Raw genomic sequence first — 7,512 nt, 5'->3', positions numbered from 1 at the left:
AAGGAACCATCAAGCTAGTGTACGAAGGCATGGTGAACAGAATGACTCCCCATGATAGGGTCAGGTTACTGTGGTACAGATAGGATAATTCCTAATCATACCTTCAGTGAGACAGACGTGTTTACACTAGTGTGCTGTTAGGTTTTCCATTGCTAGCTGCCAAATACACTTCTACCTGGCTTAGGAAGAGAGCTAGCATCTCTCTAAGTAGTCAAAAGGGATATGTATATGCTGGTAAGTGTTTAACAACCAGCTTTCCAAAAGGCAAAAAAGAAAACCTGACCTCCAGTGTTTACCAACTTTCTTCTTAGAAGGTGCCTATGATCCTGTGGAAAAATAGCAGCAAGGTCGGTGTGGCACAGACAGGAGAAGGGCATGGGGGTTCTAGAGGTGGTAATTATTTACCAAAGTGGACAATATTAATTTTTCCCCTGCCTTTCCTCAACGATCAAGTGCTTTACAATCTAAGCTACAATTTGGGAAGTCACATGTTTCATATTACTGGGTTGTTCCATATGCCTCTATTTGGTTTTGAAACTATCATGTAATCCTAATTTCCAGTGTCCCCTTGTTTAACTCTTTTATATGTTTATTAGTATATGTTTGCTATACTTAATGACTGCATTCACTGGGGGAGATTGGTACATGTACATAACACATCTCAATTCTCTTTACTTCCTACCCCATTCTCTCCCTCCCCTTCACTCCATCTCTAGCTCTGCTTTCCACTTGTAAAGAATCTATCTCCTTATTTCATATTATGTACCTATTATTTTGCTCTTTTAATTATTTATACACTCAGATACTATATGATATTTATGCTTGTGTTCCTAATTTATTTCACTTATGCTCACATTGTTTATTTTTTCTTTTCCTCTTTTCTATTTTGCAGTCAGTGATTGAACTCAGGACCTTGCACTTTTCAGGCAGGTACTTATGCCACTGAGCTATCTCCTTGGCCCTCCATTTGCTTACAAATGACTCAAAAGTATCCTTCTTTATAACCAACTAGTACTCGATGGTGTTTACATAAACTATATTTTCTTTGTGAATTCATCTGTTGGTGGAAATATAAGGGACTTCCAAGACTTATCTCTTAATGTGAAAAAATGAAACATGTCATGAATTTGTATGTTATTCTTGAGCAGGGACCATGCTAATCTTCTCTGTATCATTCCAATTTTAGTATATAGGCTGCTAAATTGAGTACTTTCTTTAATATGTTTAAAATCTAACAATATGCATAGCATTTTCACAAACGTTATCTCATTTAATACCCCAAATCATCTAGTGATAAGGAAATTATTTTTGCATGTTTTGCTGATTAGGAAACTGGGGCTCCAAGATTAAGTAGCTTTTTCAATAACTGCAGAATATATCCATCATAGGAGTGGAAATATTTTATGACTCTCCTCAGTACAACCTCAGCCAATTTGAGGTAGCTACACACAGTGTATGCTTTCCTTGGTGACTGTTGGACTCTGACTTAAAAAAATGGTTAATGTGGTAGTTTCTGATGAAAACAAGCTTGTTTCCCTTCTTTGTGGAAATCACAAGCCCACAGAGACAGCATCTGAAAAGTACTATCAATTTTTACAGCTATTCCTTAGACTTCATAGTTTTCAATTTTAAGAATAACAACTCAGATCCCTGGCACTTCAGTTGCACTTACAGATAATTGCTTGTAAAATGAAAAGGGCAAAAAGAAAATTAGGAGCTTCTAAAAGAGAAAATTGAAAATTCCATAGAGAAGATAATCATTTTCAATAATGCTCATGATTATTACTGAAGGCTAGTGTCTGCTTAGCAAACTTTCTTTCTCCACTACTTCTTTCTGAAAAACTCCAACTTCATCCTCAGAATTATTAACATGGTCCCAAGGGGAAAAATGTGGCCATGATAGTAAAACTCTGTGGCCCATATGACTAAATGAAATATGGTTTATCATTCTGACTGAGGTGTGATTTTCAGAATCCAATTCCTAGTTTCTTTACCACAGGGCGCCAGTGAGTAGGGAGTGGAACTTCAGTAAGTACTCACCTTGACAGTGTAATTGCTATCATTCCAACATTTGGGGAGGACTAGCCCGCTGAGAAAAGGGAAATGTTCATGTGATAGAAGGAAAAGTTAAGAGGGGAAAGAGAAAGATGCACAGGTGAAAAGAGGCATTTTTAAAATGTGCTATTTTGAGGAAAGGCAGTCTTCGGAGTCCTACTAAATGGATGGTGCTAATAAACAGAGAGGCACTAGAGCCTCAATGAGGGGAGCAGACACAGAGGGGAGTGATGGAAGATGAGAGGAGTCAATAGAAAGGAAAAGTAATCTACTCTGTACTAACCCAGGCTATTGCATACAGAGAGGCTGAAGAACACTGAGACTGCACTTTCTTATTAAGCAAAGTGGGAAACGAACTGCCTTAGAATCACACAGAGGCCCATGCTGAATTGGGAATTCCATGGATATTCTGGATCCCGACTCTCTTGAGAATACACTGATAAAAGGATACCAAATACATACAAGGATAATCTCCACGCAACAGAGGTCACACTGAAGGCCTAGAACATCTCAGAAGCTGCTTGACTGGATGATGGCAAGGGTCCTATAGCAGCAGTAAAATCTCAGGAACAGAAGTTGTTGCAACTGGACAGTTGCCAGTCCTTTCATCACCATTCTTTCCTAATTCAAATTGGTTGATTTTTTTCTACATCACAAAAATACTGTGAGGAAAGGGAGGTGGCAGGTCAGAATGAAAGCTCTTAATGTCTTTTTTCCATCAATGGAGTCTTATCGCCTTACGTTTTCTGATGAACTATCTTAATCACTTTGGGAGTACTCATGGCTGTAACATAAATGTATAGCTTGTATTTAACAATTTTAGGTAAAGTATCCTATGGACTAGAATAAGGAGAGAGGCAAAAGATTTTAGGCAATGTAATGAGGGGAGATATGCACTTTCAAGTATTACAGGACTATGCTGCTGAAAACATACAAATATCAAGTTTTCCATGTTATGGTTGGATCCAGGTTTGGCGAATATGCCTTTTGAGCTGTTCCCCAAGGGTCAGAAAACTAAAATTCATAAATTTACTAGTGCAACAGTCCGATGGAATTGAAACATAAATAAGCAAAGTTATGAAGATATTGAAGCAACGAGGCTGTAACAGTCATCATTTGTCTCATCCCTCCAAATTCATCCATCACAGCCCAAATTCATTTATGCATCTTTTACTATGTGCGCAGTGTCGAGTTCTACCAGTAGAGGGCACTGTTGGGACATTGCAAGAGAAAGGCACCCTGCTTTTCTGGCAGCTAGCGCTGTGGAGTGGGTCAGCATTGTAAATACGAAGACAGTGGGGAAGAAGTATGTAGGTAGATGATTCAGAATGGGTACAAACTGTGTAGACACAAAATGAGGCTGTGAATTCGTCAGCTTCTTCCTCCTGCCACTTCATAGCTTGCTCATGAACAGTGGCTACAGTGGCAGGGATGAAGGCTATGCATAGGTAAAACAGCATGAGTTTCCTGTCGTGGTGGCTAACTGGCTACAGCTATCTACTGCTAAGTGCCTAACCTGCTGATGGTGGAGATGAACCCTGAGACTTGGGTATGGCCCCATTCTTCAGGGGGACCAGGCAGTCATCTGAAAGTGACTGATTCCATTGTACCTCTTTCACAATGACAAGAGCAAGTATTTGTCCTCCCTAAAATAACACAGGTTTGGAAATAGAAGTTTGTTTTCTCCTATGGGTAATGCTGCCCCTAGCATCAATGCCCATGGACTCCCAGGGTGCCTAATTTGCTATCACAGCACTCCATATAGCCTTGCATCTTTTTTGTTCCATTTATGTATTTGATATAGGGTCTCACTACACAGCTCGGACTTGTAGTGATCTTATTTTCAGCCTCCACAGCGCTGGGATTATAGGCATGCACCACCATGCCTGGACTTGATCGCCGGCTCAGTGCGCCCCTAGGGGCGGGGAAGAGGCACAGCTTGCAGGACCGGGGATTGAACCCTCATCCCTGTGCTTGCCAAAACAGGCACTTATTCTGCTGAGCTATCTTACTGGTCCTTAGCCTTGCATTTTACCAGGGAACTCATGTCACAGCACAGATAGTGCAACAGTAGCTTCATAGCTGTAGTTACAATTGATATTATGACATATCCCATTATCCAGAAACATCTGGTCCACCTGAAAAGTGGAATGGTTTAATGGAGAAAGTGTCAATTGGAAGAAAACACTCTAATTGGATTGGGACTAAGTATCACAAGGGTAGTTTGTATACAGAGACCATAATGTAGTTCTGCCTCCCCCTTTCCAGCATATATGGGTTAAGAAATCAAAAGGTAGAGGTAACATCTTTCTTCTTAAACTTTTCATTACAGGAACTTGAACTCTGCTGGTTCCTAGGTAGTATACATGAAAGTGAAAATGCTTCAGCTAGGAGCTACAGCAATGGTTCCACTGAACTAGAGGGTAAAAGTGCCACTGGGTATTTTGGTGCCCTTGAGCCAAAGAACAAACTAACAAAAGGAGGGGCTAATCTACTGACTGGAACATCTGCTCCAGATTACCAAAGAGAAATCAGATTGCTGAGACACATTAGTGTGATGGGAAAAACAAACCAACCCAGGCTGCAGCTAAGGAAGGAACCAATGCAATATGTAGAACCTGCTAAGAAAAGGATCTGCAAGCATTTCAAAAGTCAGGTGGAATGTTGGGCTTTTGTTTGAAAGGAGGAATAAGTCCAGAAGGGACCAGATGTAGAGGAGTGGCACAAGCATGTGGTGGAAGGGGACAGTGGATCAAGGACATCTTGCAGTCAGCTGGTGTTCTGGAAGGGTCTTTAAGGAGGAACTGTTCTACACTGTGATATTTAGTCTCTGAGAATGGGCCAAAGTCCAGGATCCTGGAGGAGGGCACACTAAAATTTGGTCAGGTCAAATTTATTGGCATTTTGTCCACATTGGTCAGTGGATACCAATTTAGCTTAACTTAAAAATCTGTGAGGAAGAGGAGGAATATAGAGGGTCTATGTCCGGCCTTGCCATAGGTAAATGAGCAGTCATGCACAAGTCATAGGAAAGCATGTGCTTTTGGAATAAGTCATTTCTTCCTTTGAATACAAAAGTGCAGGAAGATTTCTTAATTGTTGTGATTTTCTAGTGACACAGGGCTCAGGTAAATTTAAACACTGTCATCTTCAACCCTGGAGAAATCTTATAATTCTGGGGGCTGTAAATCTGAAATGGCTCTTCACTACAATCAGAGCATTAATTTTCTTACTGTTTGGGGATGCTAGGAGAGGAGAGGCCATTTCCTTACTGTTTTCTAGAGGTCACCTATATTCCTTGGCTCATGTCCCCATTACTCCTTATGCAAAGCCAGCGATGTCAGAGGACAATCTCATCTCTTTGAATCTTTGTCTTTTTTTTTCCGGTCCTGATTGAACTCAGGACCTTGGGCTTGCCAGGCAGGCACTTAAGCCCTTTAGCTACCTCCCCAGCCTTTGTCTTTCTATTTTAAGACCAATTGAGACTGAGTGTGGTGCTGCATGCCTATAATCGTAGAACTTGGGAGGCTGAAAACCGGAGGATCACAAGTCCAATCTGTGTAGTGAGACCCTGTACTCAATACATTTAAAAACATTTTTTTCAGGGAAAAAGATAAAAGAAACACCTGTGTTCAAACTGGGACAACACTAACAGAGCAAAGAATGACTTGTTGGCCAGTTTATGGGTAGCTGCACCACTAAAGTCACCACCTGTTGCTCACCAAACTCCAGTTTATATATGACTTTATGTCGCAGTACAAAAAGCAGAAGTAAAAAAAAGGATAAAAATCAATCCATATGAAGAATTATGTGCTTGTGCATATTCTGTTCCCATCCTTACTGTAAATTTGCTAGTCTCAGGAAACAGCAATGGCTCGAGACCTCTACCTTGTTGCAGTCTGGCACACAACCTCAACACCTGGTGAGGGATGACAGGGCAGCTAAATATCAGTGTGCTGCAAGATCCTGTTACTCTGACTAGGGCCTGGATGACTACTCTCCCTATGGTGGGTGTCTAGATGGAGTTTGTTGCTGAGGAATTTTAATGTCAATGCTTTGTCCTCTTAGCTCTAAATTAAATATTGGGTCACCAATACTGGTCAGTATTAACTGATGTGTCACCTCTGTCCTAAACAACACTGATCAACTTCTAGATTTCTCCTGTTAAGTTTTCATCAGGAATATCATACACTGAGAAGTTTCTTAAGCACATAGTGTTGGCTCTTGTGGAGATGGATGTGAGTGGAACCCTGCATTGATGTGAAAAAATAATCAGCATAGAACATATGTTTGAAAATTTCAAATGACCTCAGTGCATCTCTGTACATGAGAGAACCTGTTGTCATACTTAGTACCAGATGAATGGCAGAGCTCACTGCACATGAGAATAGGAATATAGTACACAGAGAAAGTTCCCAATGGTATGAGTGTATCAGTGCTTACACCCTCCATGTTGGTCACCAGGCATACCAATAACCAGGCTGAGGTAGATGAAGCAGTAGATGTCTTATCTAGGGAGTGCAGAGGTATCATGAGCATATCCAAGAGTTGCTTTTTAGACTGAGCCAAGTTACAGCAAAGGACATGTTTTTTAAGATTTAGCTTTCATATTTGCTTTGCAGGGTAGTTCAGTTTGTTGGATGTTGGCATAGACAAGAAGGAGCAAATGATATCTTCATTTCCTACTAATTTCACAAAATTATGAATGAATTGTAAACTATCTAACCATAGTCGCAGTGAAGAAATTTATGCCACTTTTATTTCTTCACATTAGCTTTGTTTCATTTTGCAGAGTGCAGGCGGGTTCACTTCTGTCCTCTCCCTCACAATTGTTACCTGTAATGTATGTAACAGTGTCCCTGGACATAATGAATCATTAATCAGCACATCCTCTCACATTTGGTAAATGTAAGTGATCTAAATAGGCTAAGCCAGCTCTTTAGTGATCACATAGCTAGGGCAGAAGTTTCATTACTGTTCTTTTTTTTTTTTTTTTGGCAGAACCGGGGATTGAACTCAGACCCTTGCACTTGCCAGGGAGGCGCTTATTCCACTGAGCCATCTCCCTGGCCCCTTCATTACTGTTCTTGGTGGTCCACTTCATCCTCAGGGGAAACAGTTGTGGGTTTTTGTTTTTTTGTGGTTTTTTTTTTTCTGGTACTAGATTCTGAACTCAGGACCTTTTGCTTGCCAGGCAAGCGCTTATTCTACAGAGCTATCTCCCCGGGTGGGAAACGGTTTTGAAAGTCCACTTTAATGCCTCTGTAGTTGGAATAACAATGATCGGTTTTTAAAGTCCACTTTAATGCCTCTGTAGCTGGAATAACAATGATAATAATAATTTTTATGTCATTTCTAGGCCTACCTCTTCAGAAAAGATGCCCCCTTTTCCACATATTTGTGCAACTTTCAAGGCTGAGCTCAGTTATGTGTTTTTAAGGCTTTCTTGAATCAACT

At 40.6% G+C, this 7,512-nt stretch overlaps 1 non-coding gene across 1 annotated transcript; it reads right to left on the bottom strand.

The window, feature by feature from the left end:
- Nucleotides 1-1,103: 1,103 nt before the first annotated feature.
- LOC111817597 lies at nucleotides 1,104-1,210 on the bottom strand. The gene has a single exon (XR_002821748.1). It is a non-coding gene; the product is annotated as a U6 spliceosomal RNA (small nuclear RNA).
- Between the last annotated feature and the right edge of the window lie 6,302 nt (nucleotides 1,211-7,512).

This window comes from Octodon degus, unplaced genomic scaffold, assembly GCF_000260255.1.
Source record: "Octodon degus isolate 3935 unplaced genomic scaffold, OctDeg1.0 scaffold00063, whole genome shotgun sequence".
Lineage (NCBI taxonomy): Eukaryota > Metazoa > Chordata > Mammalia > Rodentia > Octodontidae > Octodon > Octodon degus.
The sequence above is the reverse complement of the archived record's forward strand: the minus strand, read 5'-3'. Positions and strand labels throughout refer to the sequence as shown.